General features: G+C 40.4%; 1 pseudogene; it reads right to left on the bottom strand.

Moving 5' to 3' along the window:
- Window positions 1-15,295, bottom strand: part of LOC147488751 (uncharacterized) — a 56,865-nt pseudogene that overhangs the window by 27,718 nt on the left and 13,852 nt on the right.

Raw genomic sequence — 15,295 nt, 5'->3', positions numbered from 1 at the left:
AAAACTTAATGCAAAGGGAAAAGGCAACTATATAAACATATCTACAAGGTGAGTCTTTTAACGTTAGATCCTCAAGACGAGTCGGTCTTTTAACGTCGATTCTCAAGGCGAATCCCAAATGGGAGAAAGCATTTCGGCGGACGAAGATTATCCTGCGCAGCTGGTGTCAGACAAAAGTATACCTTAAACTGGCTAGTATCGGATAGGAAGTCAGGGCCTAGACAGAAGGGTGTTTGACAATGCATACACAAGCCCATCTTTCGCGCACATCGTTTACGAGCAAAAGTATTACGACCATTCCCTATTCGTGATGAGTGAGACTTACACCAAATGATTAGCTGAAGTTTGCGAGGTAGAGAGTAGAAAAGGGAAGAGAAGGAAGGAGGTGAAATTTTAGGTACCCATCATTTACCGAAAAGCACGTTTGCTCGTGTTGCAGAAGACATTTATACTCAGTTCTGAAATAGAGTTTTTTGTGGACTAAGGTTCCGGCGCTTGCAACCACTAACTTCAAAAAACTATGGAGATCATAAGATAGAAGATGGCCCGGCTACCAAAATGGCGTACCCTCTATAGAAACAAGATTGAGTACGCCAAACGAAACATCTAGTCTGTGTAGACCGGATCCTGAAGAAGAGTCTGTTCAACATCTGATGAGTGTAATTCGTGGTAATGTTTTAGGCGTTGTCCATTGACTTGAAATTCGTTGTTATCTTGTGGATTAAGCAAAGAGATTGCCCCATAATGTTTCACAGCTGACACAATGAAAGGACCAGACCATCGTGTTTTCAATTTACCAGGAAAAATGTGTAATCTGGAGTTATGCAATTAGAACTTTTGGCCAATTTTAAAATCCTTACGCCAAAATGTGCTTATCGTGACACTCTTTTCATATTAGCTTTGTAGGATTTCGAGAGATCATATGCATCACTCCGAATCTCCTCAAGCTCATTTAATTGCAGTTTTAAACTTCTCCTGCCTCGATGATATTGTAATTGAGGCTTTTGATGGCCCAAAGGGCACGATGCTCAAGTTTTTGGCCGGATGACAAGGTTTTCCAAAAATAATGCGGTAAGGAGACATCCCTATAGGTGTCTTAAATGTTGTTCGGTATGCCCACAAGGCATCCGATAAGAGGAGAGACCAGTCCTTTCTTGATGGGTTGACAGTTTTCTCCAGAATAGACTTTATCTCTCTGTTGGAGACTTCCACTTGGCTACTCGTTTGTGGGTGATATGGAGTAGCAACCTTGTGAGTAACTCCATATTTTTTCATTAAAACCCCAAAAATTTTATTACAAAAATGTGTACCCGCATCACTGATGATAGCTTTGGGGACACCAAAACAAGAGAAAATGTTTTCTTTAACAAATTTCACAACAGTCTTATGGTCATTTGAGCGACATGCGAGTGCCTCAATCCATTTTGACACATAGTCTACAAGCGACTAAAATATATAGAAAACCTTGAGAAATAGGAAAAGGTCCCATAAAATCAATGCCCCTAAACATCAAAAATTTCCACAATCAAGATAGGATTTAGGGGCATCATATTTCGTTTGGTAATTTGACCTAGGTGCCGACAACGAATGCAAGCTATGCAATGTTAGGTGTGCATCGCGAAAAGGGTAGGCAGTCAAAACCACATTGTAATACCTTGGCGCAGCATGATTTTCTTTTGAAATGACCTCCGCAAGATTGTTCATGGCAAAAGGATAATCGTCGGTGTGCTCCCGGTCGGGAATGGAGAGCGAATGAGTTAGTCGGAACAATACTTAAAGAGGTAGGGTCATCCCAAAAATAATATTTTCAGTGGATAAGAACTTTTTATGATCGGGGCGTGACCAAGAGGAAGGAATTTCCTCGAATAACAAGGTAGTTAACGATATCCCATACCATGGAGATGAGAAAATAGAGTACAAATATTAGATGCAGGGAAAGAATCACGGATGGCTTGAATCACTATCAATGTCACCAACCAGCCTTGATAAATGGTCGCCCGACATTTTCGGTTTCTTTCTTGTCCTTGATTTCGGGGTGAATTCTTGGAAGAGAAGGATCCAGCGGAACAATCGTTGTTTTTTCGTCCTTTTTTATAAAGAAAAGTGAAGTGCGGCATGGTCAGTATATACGATGGTGGATGTTCCAACTAGGTAAGGGCGAAACTTATCCAAAGCATAGACAACAGCTAGGAACTATTTCTCAGTTGTTGTGTAATTACGTTGAGCGTCATTAAGAGTTTTACTAGCGTAGTAAATGACAACGGGTTTGTCATCACGTCGTTGGCCTAGTACGGCGCCAATAGCAAAGTCGCTAGCGTCACACATTAGTTCGAATGGTTGAGACCAATCAGAGGGTTGAATGATAGGAGCGGTAGTCGAGGCGGTTTTAGAGTATCAAAAGCTTGTTTGCAATTGAAATTGAAGTTGAATACTGCATCCTTAAGCAGGAGATTGGTTAAAGGTCGAGAAACTTTAGAAAAATCCTGAATGAATCTCCTGTAAAACCCAGCGTGGCCTAAAAAAGCACGAATATCACGAACTGTACATGGGAAAGATAGCGAAGAAATTTTAACAATTTTAGCTTTATCAACCTCTATCCCGTCTTTCGAAATAATATGACCTAGAACAAGTCCTTTGGTAACCATGAAATGACACTTCTCCCAATTGAGTACCAGATTTTTCTCTTCGCAACGCGTTAATACTTTAGAAAGGTTGGATAGGCAGTCATCAAAGGAATTTCCGTAGATGGGAAAATTGCCCATAAAGACTTCCATATAACGTTCCACCATATCACTGAAAATGTGAAGCATGCAGCGTTGGAAGGTGCCTGGGGCATTACAAAGACCAAAAGGCATTCGATGCGTCAGATGCAAAGGTTCCAAAGGGACATGTGAAAGTTGTCTTTCCTTGATCGGTGGGATCGATGACAATTTGGAAGTATCGAATAGCCATCAAGAAAACAGTAGTAAGCATGACCATTTAAACGCGTTCTAGCATCACGGTCAATGAATGGGGAGGGAAGTGATCTTTCGTGTTACGGCATTAAGTTTCGCGATAGTCAATGCAAATTCTCCATTTTAATGGAATGCAGTGAAGATGCACTCACCATTTTCATTTTGTACAACTTGAATGCCGGACTTTTTGGGAACAACGCGTGAACGGGGACTAACCCAATCACTATCAGAAATAGGGTATATGATACCCGCATCAAGTAAACGTAAAACTTCCTCTCTCACCACTTCCTTCATGGCGGGATTAATGCAGCATTGTGGTTCTCGCGATGTCTTTGTGCCGTCATCGAGATGTATGCGATGCGTGCATATGCTAGGGTCTATTCCCTTGATATCATCTAAGGACCATCCGATAGCGGAGCGGTGTTCACGAATGACATGAATCAAACGTGCCTCTTCGTCGATAGTCAAGTGAGCAGAAATTATTATAGGGTGACTACCATCGAGATCGAGATGCACGTACTTCAAATCAGAGGGTAGAGGTTTTAAATCCAGAGTTGGAGGATTGTGGATCAAGGATTCATGAGGGATCATCTATTCAATGGAACAGAGCGAATCCGGTTCTTTCGAATCAATTTGCAACGCAGTAGTAGGATCAAATAGTGGTACCGACTCTAATAATGCTTGGACATCCCTTGTGTACGAGTCATCGTCAAACTCAGGATTATCAAAAGAAAGAAATTGGTGTATCTCGTCTAGGGGAAAAGAGTTTGTGAAATAAGCATGTTACAGTCTATCAACTAAACTAATCTCGCCCTCCATTATAGGATCGGGAAATTGTTTCATTAATTTGAATACGTTGAGTTTGAATATTGTTTCATTATAGGATCGGGAAAGAGTTTGTGAGAGCGTTAGCAGTTGCAAGAAAAGGATGTCCCAAGATGATAGGAATGGAGTCACAAGCCACTTCAGTATCTAAAATGACAAAATCAACTGGGTAGTAAAAATCTTGGACCTTGACTATGACGTTTTCTACTATGCCCTTTGGGTACTTGATGGAGCGATCCGCAAGTTGCAGAGTCATATTGGTAGGTTTTAATTCATGAAGACCTAACTGCTTAAATAAGTAGTAGGGAAGTAGGTTAACACGGCACCTAGGTCTAAAAGTCGCGATAGCGGTATACTTGTCACATGGCGTGCATAATACGGTTAATTCGACACAGGTCCTTGTACTTTACCACACCATTGGTAGTGGTAATCGAGGAAAACTGCTCAGTGAGGAACGCTTGTTGAGGAATATTTGTACGTCGTTTGGTGGTACACATGTCCTTCAAAAACTTGGCATGTTTGGGTAAATGCTTAAACGCATCTAGGAAAGGTAAGTTTATGGTCAAATTTTTGGAGGTTTCACGGATCTCATCGAAATGTTCGTCACGTTTGTTCTTTTCCAAACGGGTAGGGAACAGAGCTTTTGGGCGGAATCGTGCATAAGGATCAGTGGCGTCTTTCCCTAGGGACGTGGGTGTAGAATTGGAAGGTACAACTTCGTCCGTTATAGGTTGCGAAGTAGGAGTTGGAAGGATGTCAGCCGTGGTTTCCGTCGATTCCTCGTCTGGCATACGTATTTTATTGTCGATGGTTCGGCCAGAACGAAAAGTGGTAATGGCATTTACCTCACCCTGGCTTGGATTACTAGGTCCTGGTGCATTGTTGAGTTCAAAGGCAGTGTTTGTAGGCTTAGGGTTTGGAACTGCTTGGCCAGGGAACACGCCCTTTTGACTTTTATCCTGAGCTAACAGCTGAAGAGACTGTTGGATGGAAGCTAGGATTTGATTATGTTTATTCATGTATGTCAGAAAAGTTTCAGCTGTTTTATCGGCTGTGGATTGTACCAATGAGAAATGCCAGGAACTAGTTCACGGTTATTATTCTGGGTTGATTTTGGTAGTCATATCCTTGATTAGCGGGAACAAGGTTACGGTTGTTTTGGTACCTTATATTTGCATTGTTTAGAAAATTACTTTGCCCTTGCTGGAATTGCAGAGGATTTCCTTGACGATAGGAATTGTAGTTCGCGGGTGGTCGTACAGGAACGTTGTTGACACCCGGAGGAGCTTGTTGTTGGGCAGGGGGTGCCCAACCTAAATTCGGATGTTGTCGCCAAGGTGCATTAGGGATGTTGAAAGCACAAGCCTCTTTAGAAGGTTGGGAAGGGAACTCGTATACCAAAGGACAATAAGAATCGGTGCTCTCGGACTTAAGCAAAGAGGAAATGGGGAAGCGTTGGCAGCCATGACTGTTTGGGTTTTGATCATTTACTTGTACGGAAAGAGCATCGACCTTTTTGTTTAGGGACTCGATCAGAGTTTTTAATTCCGGATCGGGTTTGACCTCGAACATAGACGTAACTTTGGTAGGAGTGTCTTTAGAAGATCTAGAAGAATTAGTGTTCCCCAATGGGTGCCATTGAAGCCCTGTTTCTCAAGAAATGTGTATGCTTCAGTAGCGCCCTTGTCCATGAAACAACCGCCGTTCATGATATCTAAGGTTTCCTTTTGATGGTCAGAGAGACCATTAAAGAATGAACGGACTAATATAGAGGTGTCGAGTTGATAATGGGGACATTAGAAGCATCGATAAAATCTGCTCCATGCTTCGAAAAGGATTCACGTGGGTCTTTGGCGAAAAGAATTGAATCTTTTAAAGCATCTCTGTAGTTTTCTTTTGAGTATAGAACTTTATCATGAATGCTTGTACGAGTTTGGCCCATGTGTCAATGGATTGCGGCGCTTCGCCTGTGAGCCAAACTGAAGCTTTATCGGCTAAGGTGAAGGGAAACAACCTAAGCAAGATTTGTTCGTTGGTAGCGGTCGGATGGCGGAAAGTGGTGACTACTTGTTGCATCCGACGAAGGTGATTAAGACGGTTTTCATGGTCTAGACCATGGTAAACAAGTAACAAACCGAAAATGTTTAGCGAATTCGAAAATCACCTACAATAGCATCGAGTTTAATGCAAGAAGCGAGTCCTTCTTGTAAAGGCGATATAGAAATCGAAAGGGTTTCTCACCGTGGGATTTTCCCAGGCCATAATTACGGAGATGGCGGCAATGGAGATGTTTGATGAGGTTGGTTTATGAAGGAGGAACTATGTCTAGGAGATAGCATAAGCGGTTGTTTATTGTATTTTCGGCGACGATATGTAAGTTCTAATTCCTTATGTTTTACCGGACCGTAGTCTCATACAAATATAAATTTTAATTTAAGGCTCATAAGGAACGAATTATGAGTGAAGGTTTTAGAATTAAGGAAAAAGGGAGGTGAAGCACGTCTTCCTGAGCTGTTGCTAACTTGAGCAGATAAGCTAGGATAACGTGTGAATATTCCAGCAGCCAGGTCACCTGAGAGAATTGAGGGAGGTTGTTCGTGCTACCACGTTCCTTAATCAGGCAACCTCAATTTTTTTCAAGTTTCCTAGGCACTGATGGAATAGGATGATGATTTATGATGGTGTATTATGTGGGGTGTTATTAAGATGATTTAGATGAAATTTTTAATTACTATGATTTTTTTTTTGTTTACGTAATTAATGTATTATGGAGACGTGATTACAAAATATGCAATTAAAAACGATAAATGCCAAAATAGAAACTAATTAACATATACTAGTTTTACGAGAAAGTCTACACATGCAAATCTATATTACTTATCGTGCAACTATATGTAAGTTATATGTGAGCTAGGGGAATGTCGAGAACGAACTCATACAAATAAATACCGCGTACGTGAATTGATGTAACATACACATACAAAAATATTCTAAGCAGGTGGTTTGAAACTACACATACATCCAAATATATTCGAATCATATTGATCGTGTTAACGTGAATATGTAATGACGAACCACATTTATATGCCAAGAGTTCTTATGCCACACACAAACATGCAAGGTAAAACAGATTATAGTAACAACCAAATAATATCCTCGACAAAGTTTGAGGAGTTTAACGATTTGAAACCTGGTGTCCCGCGATTCCTCGTACACGATCGAACTAACTCCCGAGCTCGTGAACTTACTGGAAAAACTGGACAAAAGAGTCCAAAAGAGTACTGAAAAGGAAAGTGGCCTGTACCTGAAAATCGGAGTGTTGATACTCCAGGTTAGTCTCTCGCGCTACTAATTTAGTCTTGTCCGAGACTCTTTTGTCAGTTCAGTACTTCAAGTTCCTACGGAATACTTAAACTGTGCTAATAAAAATAAACAAAACTTGGTTCACAGATATTTGTTAGTAGAAAAAGTTAAGGCAAACAGTTACGTAACACGTTAGTATCGTAAAAGAAATGGAAATTTAAAAAAATGAAGAGGTAGGGGAGGGTTTATGTTTGATGTATTCCAGGTTATTACGTTAAGTCCGAGTCCTTCGGCGTGGTGCGCCATTTGATAAAACGATCATAATACACGTTTATTGTTTTCAGTTACTTATTTTCTTAAGTCCGAGGTCCACAGTCCAAAGTCCGAAGTTCAAAGACCCAAGTCCAAAGTCCAAAGTCCAAAGTCCAACGTCCCGTATAGTAAATGCGTTTTAGTCAAGTTACCTTACTCACTCACGGGTTTTGGTAGGATAGGTCGAGTAAGGGATCGTCCAAACCTAGGGCTCGAAAAAGGTTCATTTGGAATTACAACTTTTGGTGAGTAAAATTTTAGGTTTTTTAGTTGGTTTTAATTAAATTAACAGTAATGCAAATAATGTAAATTACTACGGTGATTATATGTAGATAAACCAAAATAGAGAAATAGGGAGAGAGTTAATCATACTCATGCAAGAATCATTTTTAACAGTTTATATTACCACATCACTACATCTCTAATTGGTCTCGTGTTGGGAGACGACGTCGAGTATTGATCCCTAGCGCATGCCCACATCTCTGAGCCGCATCACACTAGCATAAGGAGTTGAACTAATATTTCATCTCTGGAATATCATTTTAGCTCTCGGCTCGATTCCACATCATTTGGACAAATTGGAGAGTCGTCTAACACCATAAAGTCGCCGCACGAAGACATTTTGGGTCACTCCGAGATCGTGCGGAGCATCGGCACTCAAAATTTTGCAGGTCGGTCATTTTGGGACCGGATGTCTAATCTATGCCTAATTCCTAAGTAGTGATTCTAGAATATTACCGAAGTCAATCCGATTCTCACACGGCGCAAACATAACCCTCTCCCCACGGGGATTAGCTTCATGGTCATTGAAGGAATAATAAAATTTGTTGTATACATTAAGTAAATAAATGCATGACAGGAATTACACTAGAAAGAAAGAAATGATCATTACTAAGGGTAAAATGACTTATAGTATTTAAAATTTCTTTGGAAAGTAAATGGCGGAATGTAAGTGCTGAATTAAAACTAACTACTGCTAAGCGGAAGCTAGAGCATAAAATGCTGAAGGAAAATATATGAAGGCCACCCCCTCATATATATAGGCTGATATATGAAGGCTACCCGTGAATGATTTAATTGAGTTTTGGCCTTATGCTAATTGAAACATTCAAAACTTTGAGAATCAAAGTTTTTGTTTTATCCGTTTAATTTTGTCTTTTACCTTATTAAAGGTTTAGATCCTTTAGTTTTATTTTCAATTCAAACCACCTGGTTTGAATTGAGTGCGATGTCTTCTATATTGCGAGGTGGCACCAAATTAAACCATCACTTGCCACCTGCCTATCTTTGACTTCGTCATGCTTTACGGGCCCATAGAGTGGGTCCACTTAGTATGTCGATGGTGGCGCCCGATTTTGGCGTTTTTACAACTTTTGTCTTTGCGTAGAGTTTGTGCATGCAGTCGCCTCTGGCGGTTCACTAGCCAACGCGTCGGCACCGATTTATCCGATTTGAGCTTCGGAAGTTTCTTTGCTTTTTATATGTGGACCCGATTACGCCTTTGGTTCTTTTTGGAAACTTCTCTAGTCGGGCTCTATTGGGCTTCACTAGGGTTGAGTGGGAAACTTCAAATATTCGGTATTAAAATGCCGATGCACGCGTTTTATCATTATATTTATTTTAAATGTGGAAACCTGCAAAAATACGAAAATATAATTATTACATGATTATTAAACACATAATCGACCAAAATACTATGTCTCTCGGGGTTTAATATTACAGTTTTGGGTGCTTATCAATTCACTACACCATAACAGGCTATTATTAATGGTAAAAAACCGTGTGAATAATTTTTGCAACGCTTAAAAAGTGTTGCAATGCAAATAGGGCGTGGGTAAAGTATTGGAAATTTTTGCAACGGTTAAAAAGCGTTGCAAACAAAATTTTCCATGCAGAGTGACAATTACTAACGGTTAAAAAGCGTTGCGTAGTTTGATGTGTAACGATTATTGATGATGCTTTAATATTTATTTTTTGCTTTGTCAACAGTTTCCTGCCCTGAACCTGCACCTCCTGGTTTCTTATAGAAGAAAATAAAATTACCAATGTTTTTTTATATCATTTGACAAGTAAAATAAACACAAACAAACGCCTGAAAAAAAATATTATATTCATTGAACCATATATATAGCTTCAAAAAGAGTTTTGAGGGTTACAAATTCAAATTTATTAAAGGTTACAAAATTCTATCACGATTTTCCAAGCAATCGAATCTTCAAAAAATGCAATAACAAGCACTAGTGACAATGGCTTCACTCAATATAAATCCTAGTGCCACTCCACAAAGCCCATCTAATTCCAAAAAATCACAAAACAAATAATGAACTTCGGAAAAACAATCATACTAATTAAATTCATGCAATTAATTAAATACTTGACCACCCCCCCCCACCCCTAAAGATAGAGCATTTGTTATGCGCTCCCATATCTCGATGACATAAACAATGATTACATAAAAGCGGTGCATAAAAAGAAAACCTTGTAGTAACTTGACGAGTTGAAAATTGAGAAAATAAAGAGTGGGATTTAAGTTTTTACCTTGGCCCGAGGAGCTTGAGGTGAGCATGACTCATCGATTGGGAAGCAATTCTTTTGGCCTTCTTGTTTTCCCTTCATAAAGCGATACCTACACAATACACGAGCGACAACAAAATGATCTATCAAGCTAAGAAAGAACTTGCACAAGTGATAGGTCTTACATGTAAAGGGACATATACCCATGACTCAAAAATAGATTTTTGAAAGTCCACATAAATATATTATGAATTAGCTCACTTATGCAAATCTCATCAAATATACAAATGAACTGATTCAATAGCGATTCACATCTGGGACCTTTATAATGTACAACATACTAAAAGACTTGATGCAAACAACATATAAACAAAAATAACAATAAATGCAACTTTAAGTCAAGGGAAGTGAAAGTATATTACCTTTCTTTCCTTGTGGAGGGACTTCGAGGCCTCGGATCTGAACAATACTCTTACTTTCCAATCCCAAATCTTAATCCCATCTTCCGTCCGGCACCCGGTTCCCAATTCTTTCATATGCAAAATCGGACAAGATACTTAGACAAGATGCAAAACCGGTTCCGGTTCTTACATGTAAAGGGTCTTGTACCCATGACTCAAAAATTCCTTGCCAATCAACATAAAATAGATTTCCAAAAGTCCCACATAAAATAGAGTTCTAAAAGTTTTAGTCATTTACCCTGTGGAAGATGCATCCAGCATTCCAGCTCCTTCATAGATAACGTAATTGTGATCATTCAAACATGACGTGTAGTTTCTATGCTGCAAAAAAAAAAAAAAAACCCGACCTTTTATTCTCCCCGACCCTCATTCTCCCTTGCACTTGCGCCACCGCCACCACCACCAGAAAACCCAAAAATAGATCTACAATCCACCTGACCCTCTAACTCGATCTGCAGCACCACTTGCGCTACTACCACCTACCACCACCACCATCTTCAAATACAATCCTCGACCCAACACCTACTTGCCACTCTCCTGCCTCCACTTACAACCACCACCCTCCACCACGAATCACTCGTCCACCACCACCTTCTCGGATCATTCCCTTATTCGCCATGCGGTTTCAATCCACCACCTCCTTAATAACTTCCTCCGGCCACCTTCTCCTCATTCTATCGCTGTACCACCATCACAACCCAACCTCCACAATAGCATCAAAACGGTAGTCACTACCGGCACCTTTACTACAACCCAATCTCCCTTGCCCAATTCACTCGAGGCAGACCCTTCTACCTTTTCAACACCCTTCAAAAAATATATATATATATATATATATATATATATATATATATATATATGTTTAGGACCTTTAGACCTTTTTTTGTGGGATGAGTTTTGGGATTTGTTGAGCTGATTGCCGAGGATTTGGTTTTGTCATTTTGGGATTTGTTTGATGGGATTTGGTTTTGCCGATTTGGGATTTGTTCTTAGGGAGTTGGGATTTGTCGGTTCGGGATTTGGGTTTTGTTCGACAAGATTTTTAACTTTTCAACAGGATTTGGCTATGAGAGGGAAGAAAAATCTTGCTCTCGGTTGCTTCTTACGGTTTCATTGCCCCAACACCTAAGAAGCGTGTTCAGCGTCCCTTTAGGGTCGTCATGGATGCACCAATGGAGTAAACGATAATGGGTTTCTTGTTCCCTACATTTTTCACGCATTTCGATAAGCGATAGATTGTCGGTTAAGTATCAAGCGTGGTGCGGGATGAACTTAAGGAGGATCGTGAACTTTTTGTCACTAGAGGATTCCTTAAAGTCATTAGACAAAGCGAATTTGTGGCATTTGTCTTTGCATTCACACATTGGGTATACTATGTCGTCATCGGATGATACCATACAACCACCTACTTTGATGGAGAATGGGGAACCCGGAATGTGTCATTTGGGCATACCACAACCACCCCCTGCCCAACACTACCGGATCTTTACACCCACAAACTGAGGAGGGGTGGCGATAATACCCCTAATCCGGCTTGTTGTTCGTCTTTATTGATGAGATGCTACTTGACGATTGCATTCGTATACCTTTTCGTATTGTGAAAAGTATATCACGTGCTTGTCGTTTGGCCTTTTCTAGTGCTGTTTGAAATCAGCCCTTTAGGATATCACGGTGATCTTGGTTGATTATGTCTTGGGTTTGTCTACTCCTTTTACGCGTTGTACTTTCTTGGTTTTCAACTTCTGATTCGGCTTTTGAAATTTCTCCGGTACTAGAAAAACCTTCAGCGTGCAGATTCTCCATGCTTTGGCGACATGGAATGGGCACTGGGGGATGTTTAGATCTTTTAGAATCGTAATAGAGCATCCTTCAATCGATCTACCGGAAATCCGTCCCTACTCAAAATGTGCATCGATGCTTCTGAAAGTTGCTAATGGACATTTTGCTACATGATAAAAATTTTGTCATCATCGGGGAGTTGCCTCAATACAGTGGAGACCATATGTGTATTAGAGAGAAGCACCCGATGCAACAACCACTGTAAGACCAATTTGTTCCTTTTCTTTGAGCCCCGCTTTAATGGTAGAGAGATGCCTATTGTCATGTATTAGGTCGTTTCGAAAGAAACTTCTTGTGGTGCGTGATGGTCTTTGAGCTCGGCATTTGTTGGATACCATAAGTGGTGTTGTAGCGGCTATAACGGTGATTTGCTAGATGCATTGACCCACGTGGTGAATCTTTGGTTCTGGGGACAATGTCCACAACCGTTAGTGGAATTCATTGCTGGCGCTCCGCTTTCCACTTCTTAAGTGGGATAATAGTATTCATCCTATAGTTGTGGGCATGGTTTGGCATCGTCACGGTCTCTAAGATTGTAATGAAAGGAGTTTCCAAAGATGTGGTAGAATACTTACGGGATTTTCATTATGGGGTTGGTGTTTTGTTAGAGCATAAGCGATTACGCATCTTTGTCGTCCATTCGTATAGTATATGCTAATAGTGATGATACCTCTCTTTCAATCTTTTGCATGTAAATTTTCAGAATGCTTTTAACATGGTTGATCGGACTACCATGTTAAGAGAGGTTAAATATCCGTTGCTTGACTATTGTCCGCTTGGGTAGAGTACTTGTATTGTCAACTGTGAGGGTTATGTTTGGGTGATGGCTACATATGTGCATTCTTGGGGGTACAGACAATAGGCGACCCCTTAGGTCCCCTTCTCTTTGCACTGGTGTTGCATCCCCTAATTCTGAGATCGATCCGGTTATTAGGTTATTGATACAGGCTTGGTACCTATATGATGGGGCTCGATCGGAGACACATAACAAGGTAACTTGATTTTGGGTATGATTCAAGAAGAAGGACCTTCTTACAGGCTAGTTCTTATTGTGGCTAAAACTGAGATATTTTGGCCATCACTAGATCCACGTCACTCTACTCCCGATCTCTTTCCTTCAGATTTGTCACATCCTCAGCAGGGGGTCAGGTTGCTTGGAGGTGCGATCAGCACTAATTCATCTTTTGTCATGGACCTTTCTCGCAAGCGTGTTGAAAAGGTTATGACTTTGATGGACCGTTTAGCTGCATTGGATGATCCACAGTGTGAGTTAGCACTCTTACATGCCTGTGCTAGGCTCTCTAAGTTGGTATTTACGATTCGTACTTGTCCACCATCCCTTTTTAGAGAGGTAGCTAAGACTTTTGATAAGCATCTCCGCAATGTTCTCTAGGGTATTGTGGTTTCTGATGGTCCTGACTTCGGTGATTTGCAGTGGCGTTTATCGACACTCCCGTTACATCTTGGTGGGTTAGGTGTTTATTGTGCCACTGATGTCTATACTTTTGCTTTTGTGGCCTCCCGTTGTCAAACTTCTGAGCTTCAAAACCACAGCTTTAGGAGTTGTGGCCCAGTACCTCTGGATGAGATTCTTGATGTTGCTAGCAGTGCATTGAGTCTCTGTCTACCCGATTTTGATCTCAGTTCTATGGCTGTGAATGCTACCGTCCCCTCAAAACCACAAAAAGTTTTGGCGGAAGCGTTCTATGGTAAGATTGTTGCTGGTCTTGAGAGGGAGTTTGTGTTATCTGCTTGTCAGAAAGCAGTCATTAGATGCTTGCAATTAGAACATGCAAAGGATTTCCTACTTGATATTTCAATGGAGGGACTTGGACAGTGTATGTCGCCAGTAGAGTATCGTTATATTCTCCTATACCGTCTCATGATTCTTTTGTACTCTGATGGTGGTCTATGCCCTGTTTGCAAAAAGAGTAGACTAGATGCTTTCGGGGACCATGCAGTACATTGTAGACATTTTCCAGGTTTCAAATACCGACATGATCATGTTAGAGATATTTTATGTGATGCATTTTGGAGGGCTGGGGTACAAGTGAAGAAGGAGGCTCTGTAAATTTTCTCAGCGATCGAATGAGGGGGATCGAGGGCTGGATGTATTGATCTGAGTTAGTGCGAGGGGAGGCATCGTGTGTTGATGTAACTAGAGCCTCTCGTTGGTAGGGTTTGGGAATGAAGTTTTGAGGTGAGAGAAGCAACTAATAGAGTAGTGGCGGGGAAAATTAAGAAACACGGTGACTTGTAGAGCTAACGGCATTGTTTCATTCCTTTTTAGTTTTGACACTTTTGGTTTCGTGGGCATTGATCTGTTAAGCTCCTTAAGAGATTGCAGAAAGTTATGGATTATAATGTAATGACAATTGGTTCTAACGAGTTTGTTTTTAGGAGGATAGGATTTGCCATTCGGAGAAAAGACTTGCGGGCACCTTGTTGGCGCTTGTCCTAATTATTTATAAAACTTCGTTATCATTATTAATAAATTTCCACTTCAAAAAAAAGACAAAATGTATTTGTAAGATATCATTTCAGCGACAAAATGCTTGTTTCTCAAGGGAACAACAAAGCACAAACAAAAATTGCTCCTACGGGCCGGAACCCTATTTCCTTTAGGAAAATCACAAAATTGATACAACTAAATCATCAAATCTCAAGTCCATCAAAAGGGCATGTAGGTAACACACTAACACCCACCAATTATACAAGGCTTCCCTATTAGCACCAAGATTTTATGCATTTCCTTCCCCTTGTTCTCAAAAATACTCTAATTTTGCTTGTTGAAAGAGATCATCACACAAATTCTTTAAAGAAAATTAAAAATTGCACCATATTTATTTGTGACCACGACAAACCCGGAAGCAAATATAGAAAACAAAGGCTATGATATAGAGCATACGTAATAAGTTGTCTTGTAGTTACTCTTGTAAGGTCCATTCCCTCATGTGTTTGTGGTTCACTTTCTTTGTAATCTTGAACATAAATGAAAAACTTGCGAGATGGCGCTTCTCAAAGTGGAGATTTCAAGGCCTCCATATTTGTTGATGGACCTTGTGAACCTGTTGCAATGACAAGAGG

This window comes from Coptis chinensis, chromosome 7, assembly GCF_015680905.1.
Source record: "Coptis chinensis isolate HL-2020 chromosome 7, ASM1568090v1, whole genome shotgun sequence".
NCBI lineage: Eukaryota > Viridiplantae > Streptophyta > Magnoliopsida > Ranunculales > Ranunculaceae > Coptis > Coptis chinensis.
This window is presented reverse-complemented; position numbering and strand designations above follow the sequence as displayed.